The sequence below is a fragment of the Dreissena polymorpha genome, chromosome 5 (genome assembly GCF_020536995.1).
Source record: "Dreissena polymorpha isolate Duluth1 chromosome 5, UMN_Dpol_1.0, whole genome shotgun sequence".
Classification (NCBI taxonomy): domain Eukaryota; kingdom Metazoa; phylum Mollusca; class Bivalvia; order Myida; family Dreissenidae; genus Dreissena; species Dreissena polymorpha.
Genome location: NC_068359.1, coordinates 22,512,468 through 22,530,024, shown reverse-complemented (window position 1 = coordinate 22,530,024; position 17,557 = coordinate 22,512,468). Strand labels below are relative to the sequence as shown.

The window sequence follows — 17,557 nt, the reverse complement described above, 5'->3', positions numbered from 1 at the left end:
AAAGGAGCTGCCTTAATTCCATTGACTTGACATAAATATATACATACGATAAGAAAACCATCTCCCTCAAATGAAGTAAAAGCATCAGTAAAACATCCACAATCCATTAGAATTAAGATAACAAGTTCACTTAAAAAGACGCTTACATAACTAAAAGGTTGAAGTATATAGTACAAATCAACTTCGTGTCACTTTTGAGACATTACACCTGATATTATCGATCGACTAAACTTAGAAATTCTGAATTCATGTATTTTGTAACTGATCTCACCACTTTACATATGGAAATCAGTTAGGATTCTACCAAATGTTCAAAACAATTAGATACGCAAGTCATGCGTGAATGTCACAAACTCAGTTATTTTATGTATATTGCAGTGCCCAAATAAAACTATTATTTAACGATTCTTTGTGGAGATAATAAAACAATTATAAGCAAGGTTTTTCGTTTGCATGTTCACTTTTGGTGTGTTGACATTCGTTATTAAAAAATATTTATTGTAAACTGTAAACATCAATATTCAAGACGTTCAATTGAAAAAACAAACAAATATAGTTTGATAAAGAAGTATAGAAAAATTTGCTTGAGCTAGAAACACTGACAATTAGTATATTTTCGCTCCATGAGGTCGAGTTTCTTTTATTTCACTGCTTGAAGTGCTTTTTCGTACATACATAATTATCAATATTGCAACAATAAGCAACAAATCGCCATGATACAACACGAACTGTTTATCGTTTAGAAGTACTCCATGTCCACTCTAGTAACCACAACAAACATTTAAACGATTAGAACGCAAATCGGTGATACCGTTCGTAGAAAAATGTCAACTTAAACGAAATTATGAGAAAATGGTTTGTTGTTAAGGGATAATCTCAAAATTGGTATCTGAACATGTTTATAGTTTCAGTATTCGTTATTTTATGAACACGTGATTTCAAATAAGTCAAACACATTCAAGAAAATAAGAAATTCAAGAAATCGATCAATAAGAAATCGACATCAAGAAATTCAAACAATCGATAGCCTTTATCTGGGAATCAGTTCGAAAGGAATATAAAACAGTATTTACTATATTTATATTGATGTGTTAGATTGAAGTTTGTTATATCACTTGATAACCTGAACCACTTTATATGTATCCAATGTTTACACATACCTGACACGTTTGAACTCCTCGTATACCACCATTAAGAAAGTGAAACAAATTGTATAAAAATAAATCAAAGCTACAATAATAATGTGTATTTTAGAGAAAACAATTTATATCTACTTTTGTCTCAAATCTTCGTGCCTTTTTCTTTCTATTAACAGAAGCTCCTCTTTTGGATTATATCCATTAAACAAATATCTTCCCTTGTCAATAATAGACAATGTCTCATTGCACAAACTATTAACCTATAGAAATTGCAGTGAAATTTCAATATACACTCATTTTTTTCAGAATATCTTTGCTTCAATGAGTACTTAAAGTTCAATAGCTATGAGATTGATGTTCCTGAAATACTTAGTTGATTTATAGACATTAATGTAATCGACAGTTAAAATAATAATGTTTTTGAGAAATTTATAAATAAAGTATATAAAGTAACAACAGCTATTAAGTTAAAAGCAGATCATTCAGTTTCATCGGTCAGGAAGTTCACACAAAGTCTTGTAGATTAAAATGAAAGAGCAAGAGTTTAATTATAAAAGCAATCCTAACAATTTAAAAAACAAGACTATTTACATTAAATTACAGCGAATACTTGGCAGATACTTGACTGTTTAAATATTGCCGTGTTGCTTTTTTCATAATATTGATGGATTGTCTGATTGACTATAAACTTTCCAGGACAAATACAAACATTGCAGATACTTGAGGACATGACAACAATTTCACTTGTCACTCATTGGCGAATTTTGTGTCCTTTTCTCTGTTCACGAATTTTATGCATGTGTTGAGTTCTCATTAAATATCCCTCCTATGTCACGATAATTCGTTTATTTCGACAATCGATATTCCTTACGTCTCTGATGCTTTCACCCTTATCATTCATAAATAATTATGACAATAAATGCTGTTTTGCCGACTATTTGCACAACGTTGCTGGGTAAAATGTGTTTAGTATATATAAATGTAGATGCAAAGTTGATGCGTTTTGTTTGTTTTAATTTCTTGTTTTTTTAAAGGAATTGTGTCGTTAAGCTTGTTTTACATGACGATCATTGGCATCAAGAATGCGACAGCGACAAGTATGGTGCGCCCAACGGTACAATATCTTATGAGAAAGTCATTTAAGTCTCGAATAAGTATAAATACACACACACAATCTCAATTTACATATTTTTTGATAATACTAATGTTGTTAACATTTGGTGTTTGTCTTAATATTTGTTAATGCATAAGAATGCATTCAACATTATGTTACTCGTAAGTCTATATAAAAATATATACCTTACACATGTTTTCACAGGTTGCCTGATGGGATATCATTGAATAAATACATGGATTGTTATTGCAAGTCTGATATATTTTATGGAAATTTTTGGATTTTAAGGTATGTTCTGTGTACAAGCGGCATGTGTTTCATTAAATTACTTTCGAATATAGCTCTTTGTAAATAAATTATAATTTCTATGAAAAGCACCAAAATGCTGTCATAACTAAAATACGTTATAAAGATGAATTTTACATGGGTGTTATAGACATTTACTTAAAAATAATACTTAACGCCCGGATTAATTTTATGTCAATAATGTTATGTCTAAAATAATTTAAGAGATGGACATTGAGTTGGTGGGCGCGATATTACATCACTTATATTTGTTACTGATTTCTATGCACAAATATTTTACAATATACTTTGACCTGTTTTCAATATTCCATACAGACGATCGCAAGGTCTTATAAATGTGCTGACAGACAAACGCATGCAACCTTAATTGCATGCATAACACTAAACGTTTATCAACAATCTGGTGTTTGCAATCAATCAAAGCGCGTCTGTATTTGTTTTTAATAAAATCAAATAGCCAGGAGTATTTGTAAATAATACGCGTTTACTTTCTTAAATTGCCCACCATGCTCATTAATATGTGTGAGCGTTCATCAATAAAAAAGCGTTTTATTTCATGCTAATAATAGCGAACCTACGCTTGTACCATACTAAATAAGTGTCCTCTTTCATATAACAATTCAATTATTTTAATTAACACCAATGCCATTTACGATTTGTACGTACAATAATAAACATACTTCATCTTATTTATATATTCTTTTTTTCTATACATATATTTAAAAAAATATTGTGAGAACAAATACTTGTATAGAATAATTAATATATATGAATTGTGAACTTTTTTCACGCAATAGTCGTGGATTTCGTGTCACTTGAAACTTCGAGAGCGATTTCTTCCGGTAACGTCACACAGTGCTTTCTTATCAAAATAGCCAAGGGGATTGTGAAAGACTTTTATGACAATTGTATAATTAAACCATGATTACGTACGAACTGTTTAGCCTGACGCTATCCACGCCGGTATACTTATTACTATTGCCTGCAGTGCAATAACAATACAGTGTTTACGACTTTTTGAGACGAACGGTACCGACCAATTAAGTCACATTAAGGTGACACGGGATTTCAATTACAATATTTGAGGACATAATGTCCTAAACGGACCATACTGCGAATAAGCCGAACGGTTTATAACATTTTAGTATTGCGGGTGGAAGTGTGCATACGTATTTCATGGCGTATGTTATAAATACAACATTTAATAATGATAAACTTATTGGCGAAATCGACATTTACAGCTGTATATGTCGTTCAAATTGTTATGTTATATTACAATAAACAATTATAATCAAAACGGTATTTTATCTCGATCATGGCATAGTTTTGCAAATTTAATGTACATACATTAAAGCTTGTGGTTTGGCCACTGTCCGAACAAATCGGGTCACCAAATCAGAACTGGAGCATTTTCTCGTGGCTTATTTTACATATTTAGCATATATTTACCACAGGAAATAAGCGTTGTAGTCTTATAATGATATGCGCTAAGTCGAATATAAAGCATATTTTGCATCATGCAGTGTGCATAATAAAACATCATAATTACATTTTCATTCACGCGTTGAAAATAATGAATTTAAGACGTCATCCACAAATGCAGGTTCTGATACCACATGTGCTGAAATACAACAAACAATCCATATTTACTGTCTTATTGTGTTCTGTACTTTAAATATATTGTTCTTTTATTGTTATCCAAAAACCATTGATTATTTTCGATTGTAGGGAAATCTATTTATACGCTACAAGCAATAAACCGTTACAAACTAACAATCATTTGTTAGCTTTGCATCGTTATGCTGCCAGAACATCATCTCAAGGCAACTGATTCAATAAGTAACAGATGAAAATAATGACATTAAACGTCTGAGTAAAATCTGTCTCAGCTATTCGCATATAGAAAAACGACACGAACGTTTTTTTATCATATATTTTATGTGTTATAATTGTCCTAGCAAGGACAATAACATACACGATCAAAAAGAAAGGCTAAATGTAATTACTCATGTGTTGTTTTATGTTAAAATTTCGCACACCAGTTCAAATCGATATAAATCAATGATTACCCAATTTCATATAATATAAACATAGTAGGTGCAACTTTGACAATAAAATTGATCTTTGAAGCATAGTTAGCAAGCTGACACCATGAGTTATGCAGCGAAATGTTAACAATTGATTAAAAATAAAAGTAATTATAATAGCTAATTATTTCCTGATCGTCTGCGACTACGATTGTGAAGTTTTCAAACCAGAAAATACTGCGCTCAGCGAATAATGTCTCGCCAGCATGGCACAGTGTTATACTGCTATTATGAATAGCAGTGTACAATCTTGAACTTCGAGGACAACAGCCATGTAATGGTTGCCGAAGAAGACATTTTCGTTGTGTAGGTACCTACACATGCGCCGGTATAAGATTCAATCAGCAAAAATATGTTCGTGGTTTACCATTAAAAAGGCTAACCACTTCCGGCTGAACTGCGTCGCACGTTTAGTTGCTTCCGCAAGATGAGCTTCAATAAGTTCTTGAAATATATCTATGAGTACTAATATTATATTGACTTCAATACATTGACTTGTATATATTATGAACACTAACATATACTATTATGAAATCTTTAAAGAAAATACAGGTTTTGGGAAAAAAGTATGATCTCAACAGGATTAATAGCAAGTTTACATCTCTATTAATTTTAGAAAGACAACAAACCGTGATTGGAAAGTCGACCAGGGTTACTTTTCAGGAAAAAGCATGGGTTTGCACACAAGACAGGGTTTGTTTTTGTGTGGATCCTTCAAATAGTATACTATATGAAAAAGGTCCATTTGGTTATTTTCTTATCGCATCAATCGGTATGAAATTTATTAATGGAACAACTATCTTCAACATAAATGAATCGATAATTGAACATTCCAGAGTTAAAACATTCAAAGACGCGCATTTTGCAGTCATATGTATAAATTATGTGCCATTTAAATGTAGAGAAGTGGAGCATTGTTAGAAGCAATTATTGTATGAGCAACTTGATGTTTGATGGTTTGAAATAAAATAAAATAAAATAATTGCAATAATCACAAGTGTACGTGTCATATGTGACAGCTTTATCTTCGTAGTCGACCATTACGAGTGTTTACCTCAGCCACAATGCAACCACATTACCCAGTAGAACAATAAGGATTTCCAGACTTAGGTACTGCGTGTTGTAACATTTCATGTCTTGTTCATTTTCGATGCGATTGTGTACACACTTATGTTGAACAAGTGTCGCGAATAAGGACAATACAGGATATATTATTAAACCTTGTCTAATCCTATAACTATATGCGCTGCATCAGTTGCAAAACAAATGCTCTTGACTGTTTTAAGTTTAAGGGGGTGGCGCTAGATTACTTCCGTATTTGATCAGTGAATTGAAACGTCTCTTGGCCATTACATTGGACTTTAAAATTTTAGTACTGTTTATTACCTTCCTGAGTTTTACTACGTAACAGAAATAATAAAAAGGATACATCGGTTTACAATAATAGAACATGTGGCACTGAAAGTGATGCGTGTAATATTGTATTGAACATGACAACGTAAGACGGCAATGGCTAATTAATTACATTCAAATTGACTATTTCATGTGAAGTTTATATCGTTGCTTTACTAATTTGTTTTAAGTTTTAATCGGAATAGAATCAACATGTTAAACATTTCGAAGTCTTTCAACAACACATGTTGTTTGTATCTGGATCGCATCTTGTCTTCTCCAATAACTCAGTTTTCATTATTGAGTTGTTGGATAACGTTAGTTCATACTACAACACACTCGAACTTGATTTATGTATAAATCAATAATTTGTAAAATGTGATAATATTAGCAGTTTTGCCGTGATTAATATGCAGGCCAAAGAATAACGTGTCCAACCAATGGTTCAAACTATCTGTCTATTTCATGAAGATGCTAATATCTTCTCTGTGTGCTCGAATGGCATTGATGTTTTATTATTAGAATGTATTTATATATACGTTGTACGTATATATTTTTTTCCCGGTCGTTACATATTATTTCCCTCGTGAATATGTGTGCAAGGGTCGATGACATCCCACTTCACAACGTACACAGTCTACAGGTAAAACATGCATATTTAATTAAATTGCATACATTTAAAAGCACACGATTTTACTTTACAATATAAACAACATACACAAGTGTTTATGTCCCTAATCACAACTACTTGAGTAGGGCTAACAATAATTCCCGTTCAATAATTTAACGAAAATCATCAAATACTTAATTTCATTAAGTACACTGCAATGCTAACATAGGTACGATTTTTCTGCTTTTAGAGTGGGTATAGTTTTACTCATTGTACAATTATAAAAAGCGTTGGATTGAAAATACAGTTGGAAGAAGTGGCATCTCAAAATTACAGTAATAAGTTTGAACCTATGATTATTCGTACAATTCAATATTGAAACCACTGTAAACGGGTATCCTGTGTGCTTCAAAAAGGCATATCAAAAATATGTCAATACTTTTTTTTTGCATATACATGTGTATTACAAACAGATGACCACTTGTTTATACACACTGGAAAAATACTCTGTTTGGAAAATTGTGTCATGCATAGGTCTTGTAATCTTTGCGGTTGCTATGATGGACCGTAGGCGTATGGGAATAAACGGCTTCGTAAAGCAAATCAGTAGAGCTTCTGAGCGTAAGGAATCTTGTTACTGCCTTAACATTTCTTGGGCAAATAGTTATTTGGATTTAAGTTATATGCTGTTCAAATTTATATCAAGTGTAAATGGTTGAACGTCCAGCATTTTATACCAGTTCTTCAACTAATTGAAATCCGTTTTCAAACCATGATTTAAAAAAATACACTAATCGATTGTGAAACAAAAGACGATTTGTTAAATAACTTGTTCAAAACAGTTAAACAAATGCTTTCAAATGACTGTCACAGCAATAAAAATCGTTCACATCAATCGCATTTACAATATCGATCCATGTTTCAAGTACGACAAGTATATGGATTCATGAGCACTGAAGAAATATGACAAAGTTAAAAAGATCAATCATCTTTAAATCTCCATCTTTATATTCTTTAGATAAAATAAGTTTGCTTATTCGTTGTTTACAATTCAACACAAAACAAGACAACAATTCGTTGATCTATAATACATTTTGTGGTGGCTTTGGCAAGGAAATACAGTGATGATTTAACACTGGTAATGAATTCGTCCAATCGCAGTTGAAATCCTTCAAGGCGCGTTTTTTAATAAATCATTCATAATAATAATAATAATAATAATAATAATAATACAAATTATAATAATAAAATAAAATAATAATAATAATTATTATTATTGTTATTATTATTATTATTATTATTATTATTATTATTATTATTATATTATTATTATTATTATTATTATTATTATTATTATTATTATTATTGTTATTATTATCATTATTATTATTATTAGTAGTAGTAGTATTATTAGTATTATTAGTATTATTATTATTGAATTTTCGCTGTAATTTAGCTCTATTATCATTTTTAGATCAATTAGAAATGTTAAGCCAAGAATGTCAAATCTTTGCTGATTACAATATAATTTCCATCTCGTTAAAATGCTTTCGGAGCTTAACTTATGTTTACCTATCTAGACCACTTTTGTTTTGTTAACGAAAATAACGTTCAACACTAAGTAGTATTTGAAGTGTGATTATACATCTAAAGTTTTAATAAACATTAGATTGTGCCATTTATCTTTGATATACTACGCATCGGCAAAACTGTCAGTGTCACAAACTCGACGACAGACTCAATGTTATGCCTTAAATACTAAAATTAGTAGGGCTAAAGTCAGGTTATTGTTGAATTACATCTGGCATTTAGTTGCACGACATTTGGCCTGTAAGGTTACGTAGTGTCATAAGATGCCAATGAAAACTAACACCCATGCCAATCATCAGAATAACGTTCTATTCCGCGTTACAAAGCCCATATTAACTGTCCGAAATAATCACACTCTCTCCTTTTTCCTTACGATTTTCCTTTTTTATCGAGCATTAAATCCCATTTTTTTTGATAATTGTCTAACATAATTGGTCGGTGCTTTTCATAACAAAAAGCGTCAATTTTTTCTTATGGATGCCATTATTATAGAACATAAATGTCTTTCGTGGAAAAAGAGACATGGTTCAGCTATGACATTTGAATGCGGGAAAAGCGATCAGTTCCGACAGAATATGAAAGCTATGTGCAAAATGAATTTATGAAAATAAATAATACAATTCTAAGCGAAAGGAAATATATTGAATCATGTTGTTTATTTTATTTGTATATTAACAAAATTATATTAAGGAAAATGTTAATTATCCAATCATTTATCAATTAACTCATAAGATAAAAATAATAATCCATCTTCTTTTGTAAAACACTATTTCTCTTAAAGCATTATTTTGTTCTAAAATACCTTTTTGAACTAATATTTTGCATTTTACGTTATTCCGAGTTGTACTGTACTAAGACACGACAGTTAAGCAGGGGCGCAATCTCTTTTTTGAGATGCATTGACAAACGAGTCAATACTACCCCCGAGGTTGCGCACAGACCAGGATATTAAAAAAAACACAGAATATTTCACGCGATTAGTAGGTTTTACAAATGTATTGTTGTTGTTTTCACAATATTTTTAATTACAAGCAAATCGATGTTGTTTGCCTGTGTAACGAGTACTAAAGTTAGTTTCCAGTGTAATTGTATAATCAAAGATCAGAAATCTTCAATACCTCTTTGTTTAAAATGTTTCGTCATAATTATATATACGTTATTATTTCGATTAAATGTCGTTATGATCGAATGAAGAAATAAGATCGAAAGCTAATCCTGAACACCACATGCATGGTTGAAACGGAAAATTATGATGAGCCCGGTTAGTGGAAACAGACAGCATTGTTTTTGCCGTGCATAGTTGGTATAAAACAGTTTAACGGCAAGCAATAGTGCAAAACAATATTTCTGCTTATTTCATACTTATGTTTTGTATACATGTTAAGCTTCTCCTCCGTGCAGTATGTGCTTTTAACAGAGGCCTTATTAGTTGTTTTGTACACGGAAGCTGATCACAAATATATCACGAACATACGCAAACACCCATAAACTGAAACGTCTGAAATTGTTAAACGTTAAATTGTCTTACCTGATATCGTAAACGTAGAAATTTATCAAGACATTAAAAAAAAAATCTTATTCTGATCGAATGGATGTCAAATCGTACGTGACTCAAATGATATAAGATTTATTTTTATATAAATAACATTTTTTCCACTTGATTAACCAGATCACCAACATAATATAATTATGTTAACAATAATGTAACAGTATGCTGCATACATGTTTCAGAATTATTTATATAAAAACCTAGTATCACACAAATGTACATCATCTGAAAGAAAAAAATAAAATCAAACATCAGAAAATAAAGCATCTCAATTCAAATTGTTCAACAGTTACATTTGGTCATTTGTACATGTTATAAATCAACTTCTGCTTATTATCAAATTTCACAAATTTTAAAACAACACCTATTGTTAAATGGTTTTCTGTCAGCTGTGGCGGTTGATTTACAGGTTCAATGAAATGTATAAGGTTCAATGAAATGAATAATCTTCACATCCATTTCTTGACAGAAAGACCCAGGATACTTGCCACCATTCATTTTTGTTGTTCTTGTTGTCTGGTCTGAAATAACACAAAACTTATTTTTACAAACTATTAACAACAAATCAACACATAAATATTTCTTTCTTTAGCTGTCCGAATTTTAACATATCCGAAATATAGTACATCGAGTGACATACCTACTTTTGATTTAAGAAATTGTTGGTATCGTTATTAAAAAATATCGTTCCCAGAACATTATAATAACGAAACTGTTGAACATGTTCATGTGAATGGATCACAGTTAAACTTTATTTGAACCAATATTTACAATAATTGCAAACAAATTACTTTCCTTATAATTTAGTCCATGCCCGTTTTAATAGTGCATAATAAAACACTTACCCTTCTCTAGAAGTATTCGGCCTTTTTCTGGTTATCGCAAATTTCAATAAATCTGGATTATTTGGTGTTTTTTTTTAATCATTTTTGCATAGTACCGCGAGTTGCGCGAAGCAGTTTTGTTTGGATAATGGTGAGGTTGATCGGCCGCGCGTAAACACATATGCACCGGTTTTAACATTTTAATCGATTCACGTTTGTAATCGATTGAAACAGCGACGCCATTTAAACGATTAATAAACAAAACTTTCGAACCGAAATGAAAAACGGTGAAACGAAACTTATTTAAATTGTGAAATGTCCGTTGTTGACAGTTTTGAGCACAAAAGGTCCGTTTTCTTGTATGAAATCGCGGCCGTGTTGCATTTGTGAATTGTCCGTGTCTTAATGTCAAAATGTCCGTCCACGGCCAGTCTCAAAGAAGGAAAAAAGCCCTTTCCTGAATATATATTTATGATAAGCAAACCGAGATCTTTCTTATATATAAAACTACATAAACTACGAAAACATCTAGGATCACCGCCCCAGCCCCATCCCGAAATCCCATAAACATGACATTGTCTTAAGTCAAGAGAATAATGTGTTTCAACTTAAGTTATCAGCCTGACAAGACTAGTCACCAAAACTGAAATTATCGCCTCTTCTGTCCTTATTCAGCACACAGATAAACATGTAGGTGAACACAATCTATTCAACACTGAACCGGTTATAATGATTAACAACACGCATACCATATTGCTTGGATTTCCCTTCGTGCGACTGGGCAATTCAGCTGCAGTGTGCATAAGGTAAACACTTCTTATCGTCGAGTATGAGGTTCTGGGGGTCATATATGGAAACATTCATGCCCTTAAATGCAAAATATTCCATTTTTAATTTTCTGTAATTTTAAACCATCAATAATCATGCCGCGTGTACAATAAATGCTTCAAAAACTTGCAACACTTCACTTCTGCGCTTGATTTTAATGACATTTTTTCGTACAATTTGCGGCAAATTGGTACTAAAGTATTTAAATGTACATGTGTAATCAAATTGTTCACAACTTCTGATATTCGACTGTCGACGATTAACACATATCATATGTTTACAATTATTTAATGTTTAGCAGAACATGATAGTTGTCCCTGCACGTATAACAAAACCAACACCATCTACACATATGCTATAGCAACTCTAATACTATTTTCATCCATTGTGCATAAGTGCATCACACATATTAAGGAATATGTTCAATTACAGGTATGTATTGTCCCATTTGCAAACAAAATCACGTATAAGCATGACAGCCAACTACTTTTAATAGCCCTTCACACAAGATTTATTTTATTTTCATCAATAAACATGAACACATGTAATTGCTCTTAGAAATATAAATGAAGTTCTTAAATCATTCGACACATTAATGAATATACATACATCTAAATTACGTTTTACGCGAGTAAATAATTTAATTTGTTTTCATGTTATTGAAAGTCATTATTTTGGTATTATCATTATGCCTTCAAACCTTCCATTTGCACCTATATTTTAGACTTCATTTGCTCTCCATTTTACCAAAGTGCTAATTATAATGACTTGTTTTATACACAGCACGTCACATTAATTAATTTGACCAATACATGAATGTACCGTGCAGATTGATTCTAAATTTGTCTTTCTATATTGTGATAGTTGAGAAACATATGACCACAACAGTTTTTTCTATCCACGCTCGTATTCTAAATCTGCTTTTTGTCATATAAAGTAAACTAATATAAGAATTTCTTCACATAATAAATTCATACCGAGTTATGATTTAAGAAAAAAAGCTATACACGAAAGATGTAAAACTACAAAACTTGTGTTAATGTCGTTTTCCTTGATAAGAATACATGAGAAAGATTGTCAACATATATAATGCCATTTGTATCTGTTAGGCATTAAATAAGTTGCCATGAGAGGATGGTCTGACAGCTGAACTATAAATGGCTGAGAAATACACGTATCTTCAATCGAAAAATATCAACGGTATTTTGGATGACCATATAAGAACTATGTGTATTAAGTTCAGCACACAATTTTAAAGTTACTATTCATTGTTTTGTGATAGTACCGTTATTGTGTATTAGAACGAGCTGTGGTGGATTAAAGTCTAAAATCAGAGTGTTTCAATAGGTGGTGCATGCGTTAAAATTTAAATTTGTATTCACATTGTGGTTGCGTGATATTTTCCCCAAATATCCATATATGATTACAACGCTAACTTCTGTTTAGAAAAAGATTTGGTATAAATGTATAAATAACAGAATCCACGAGAACCTACTCCAGTAGTGGAAAAGTTATACGATAGGGACAAACAGTGGCCAAACCACAGGCTGTATTTCATCTAAGTTTGCAATTTAACACCATGATCAAGACAAAATAGAGTACCGTTTCTATTTCTAGATCGCTTAATCACCTTTACAATTGTTATATGACATTTTCAAAAGAGATATTACTTTAATGGTTAAAATGACAACGATACACGTGTGCACAATTTAATCCGCAATTCTAAATAGCTATATACCGTTCGGCTTATTGCCACTACGGTGGTCCGGTTAATATTCCATTTCATCATCTAATGTCGTCTTAATGGTACTGAATTATTCGGTGCCTTTCGTTTCAAAGAGTCATAAAAAGTATTTACTGTCGCTACAAATATACAGAAACGCAGTGGCACTGGCCGCAATAGTAATAAGTATACCAGCGTTGATATAATCTGGCCATAAACAGTTCGAATGTATGCACGGTTTAATTATACTATTTGCAAAACAGTCCTAGCTATTTGTTTCTGTTATTTGGCATGTTAGAGCCATTATTTTTAATTAAACCATCAGTATATATACAAAGCATCTAATTTCTCATTAGGACAACCAATATTATATTTATTTTTAAATTTACATACGAAAAACGCTTTAAACATACCAAAAAACGAACCGTCTAAAATTGTTTATCACATCGGTTGATCATGTCAATTACTGCGATTAATCAACTGTTAAATGTGTTCGTTAAGGTATATTTGCATGTGAAATGTACGTTAAAATATGTAAGCATGTGGAATATTTGCGTTAAGGTCTGTTGAAATGCGAACTATTTAAGGTCGGTTAGCATGTGCAATTTATACGTATAGGTCGTTTGGCATATCAACTATTTTTTAAATGTCTTTAAGCATAAGCACGATTTACCTTAAGGTAATTTTGCATCTAACATGTATACGTTAATATTTGTTTACATGTGCATATTAAGAAAAGGTATGTTGGCATTAAGACTTATTTGCATTAATAAGTGTGTTGAATTACAAAATCTCTGTAATTTATCTTGAGCAAGAGTGACTTGACAACTTGTATTCTATTCTTTGACATGCAGTATGCAAAGACTTGTGTATATAGAAACTTACCATGAAACAAGGACAGACTTGATCTTTATTTTCAATTACGTATTAGTTGTAAATATAGTCGGTACAGATTTATACATACATATCTCACTATCGCATTATCATGGTTGTACACTTATACACGCTTCATTCAGACAATCCAGGGGTCGTATTTAAAAAGCATCTTAAGTTAAATTTTATTCTTATCCATAAATTGGGAATTTTTTAAGTGTTTCATTTCCTATTGCAATAGTTTGGCATCGATAATTACATCATTAATGCCAATGTATTTTAGGAATACCAAAAGAAACATGCGATTCCTTATCTAGTACAGAAATACAAAACAGTGTCATTTTGAACTAAAGTGAAATTATTTAGAAATGACTTAAGAATGTTTCTGGAATACCACCCCATTGCATAGATCACAGGTATACAAAACATCAATGTATCATTTTCTAGCTTAATTTAATATAACAAAAAACTGCGGATTATTTGTATGACAGAATATACATTTTCTTTGTTTCAGTTGTGTGAAAACTGATGTATCCTGTTTTAATAGTAATAAAGGATTCTCTTCACAAATTGAATACCTTCACGTGTGAGGCTGTAGTAAGAATGCTTTTCATTTTCATTGAGAGGTCATTCTAGCAAACAATCAAGTGTAAATATCGACATTACAATTTAAATTCTTTGGAATTCGTTGAGTTTTGATACCCATTTCAAGCGGAATTTTCAGCGTCACATAATTGAATTTCAGCGGTAATAAAGAAGAAAACACATAAACATAAGTAATCTTCTTTTTGCAATGCTCGGTCGTAGTTACACACAGTTTTTCTGTTGGGAATTTCAATAATCGCAATCACAATGACTTCTTTATTTTAAATACTGCAAGTCTTAACCTCGTTGTTCGAAGTTGTGCTTAAAGCCTTAGCGGCTTTTAAAATGATATTGAAGTCCAGATAAATGCAAAAAACCATGGATTGTTAAATGCGAGTTTCTTTATATGAAGGATATACATATCGATATTGTGTTGAAGATTTATACATGTACTTATATCCACTCAAGTTGGTATTTTGGCTTATTCAGCCTTTAATAGTGAGCGCCTGGTGACATCAGTTATAAAAATTGTTCGGCAAAAACTGGGGGAAAATATACTTAATTAAGCATCGAACTCAGCAAATAACCGAATACCATCGGAAACAGAACACTTAATACGTAGACGATTTGTCATATAAATAATAACAAGATAAGTATTGATGCAACGCATCAAAGGGCGTCTGGAATTTCAGTGTAAAAGGTACTCAATGAAGTTACATGGAACGATTTTTTTCTACTGTAAATATTAATATATTGGCCGATTATTTTAGACTAAATAGAAAAAGATACAGGTATAACCATTATCTACAATTTTGTGTTATAACTTTAAAATAACAATTATTTATGATGTTGTGTTATAACCCCCAAATAACCATGATCTATGATTTTGTGTTGTAACCCCCAAATATTTCATAGTTCATTTTATTTACATTGGTTATTTTTTTACTGGCATCCGTGTGCAGTTTTCATTAATGGAACAGAACTGTGTAGGTTTTAAAATATCTGCTTCATCTTGTAAGCGTAATTTCATATTTTTCTCAACTTCAAGGGGAGATGATTCTGAACTTATTCTTACGTTGCTCATTACGATAGGGGTTGAGTACTCATTGATATGAAAACACTGTAAAAGTTTGAGAAAAATGAATGAAAACTGTTAATTGCATAAAGAAGCTGCATTTCACAATACTTTGAAATTCAATAAAATATCATAATAGATTTATTGCTCCGATATTCATCATTTTCAATAGGGTTCGAGTAATACTGATATAAAAACACTTAACAGGTTTTGAAAGATTCAGACGAAAGTTGTGAAATCTTTTTAACAAGTGGAAATTGTTTATTTTGTTAAATTTAATATTTAAAAAATTCTGGACTTATTGTCCCGATGTTTCTCATTTTAAATGAGGTTAAAATGCTCATTGATACGTAGACACTGTAAGTTTGGAAAGAATCTGATGAAAAATGTTGACATAATCACCTAAACAAGCAGTTTACATTTTTATTTTTAAATTCAAAGAGACATTATTCTGGATTTATGGTCCGATATTGCTCATATAGAGTTTGTGTTGGGTCCTCATTGATAAAAAACCTGTGCAAGTTTGGGAACAATCGGTTGAAAATTTTGGACTTCGAACAACGCTTACGTAATTTCTCAAATTCTAAGGAAGATAACTATGGACGTAATGGTCGGATAATGCTAAAGGGCTCATACCATCTGGATAGTAATACGTTGCGCTTCGCGCTCTATATGTGGTTCTTAAAAAAATCTCCGAGGAGTGCTTGCCTCTAGGGAAACGGGTTGCTGGGACACATCTTCTCCTTGATAAGCGGCTGCTTCCTTTATCGCAACTCATTGTTACAATCAATAATACGTGTCGCGCTCCGCGCTCTTTATGTGGTAGGAATAGTACTTAGGGCCTATGATAGACAACTATAAAAATACATGGATAATAGATGTGTTGTTTGAATTTATCTGTTAATATAAAAACACGTGTATTTTTTTTATAAGATATTTAAGTGATGTAAGAAATTTTAATTAACGTTGTCACCACGTGGCATCCATTAATTTTAATAAAAATGTCCAATTGTAGTAAAATAGATTTTAAAATGTCTACATAAAATAAAGCTTTATTATATTTATTAATCTGACTGAAAAAAATTGTTCCGTTCGTGCCAGAACCCGGGATTGAACCGGGGGCCTTTAGATGATTATTGCGTAAACAACTTAAGTCTAACGCTCACCCAACTGAGATATTCCGGCTGACATCATTTATGAACTGCTATTTGGTGAAGTTGTGTATAGCGATCGTTATTATATGTCTATTAATAAACTAATACATTGTACGTTTTCGTACCACTACGCCTTCCAATAAACTTGTATGCGCGATAGGTCGTCAAATATCGTACTACATTTATTCTCCACTAAATAAGCAAATTAGGAAAAACTACAAAATAAATATATTTTGATTATGTTTTGTTTTTATACAAACCAGAAAGTTACGCGTATTTGCCCAGTCCCTGTGATATTTCCCCTGTGATCAGTTGTCGATCAGTTATTAATTAAAACAATTAGCTTTGCATTATTGGCAATAAATGTTGTAATAAATGTTATACGCACAAATGCAGTACACATTTACACTAATTTACACAAAAAAATCACCACTATGCAAGATATTCTTAAAACAAGAATATACACTTGATCCGTAAAATAACTTCTCCTCCCATAAGCGAAAACAATGCATGACATACTAGTCGCCGCTCTCCAGAGCGACGCTAATTACGTTTTCATAGAAAGGATAGGTTTCGATAATGGAGATCTAAGCAAATTTCCAAAAGCGACCATATTATTGCGTGAAATCCCACATTACTGGAAAGGTTATTTGAGGTCACCACAGCAGTCATTGCTCTAAAAAGTTGCGGAGTTTAGAAATTGACTCT

General features: G+C 31.6%; 1 non-coding gene across 1 annotated transcript; it reads right to left on the bottom strand.

The window, feature by feature from the left end:
- Positions 1 to 16,790: 16,790 nt before the first annotated feature.
- On the bottom strand, positions 16,791 to 16,880 carry Trnal-uaa (transfer RNA leucine (anticodon UAA)). The gene is given in 2 exon segments: positions 16,791 to 16,826; positions 16,844 to 16,880. It is a non-coding gene; the product is annotated as a tRNA-Leu (tRNA).
- Between the last annotated feature and the right edge of the window lie 677 nt (positions 16,881 to 17,557).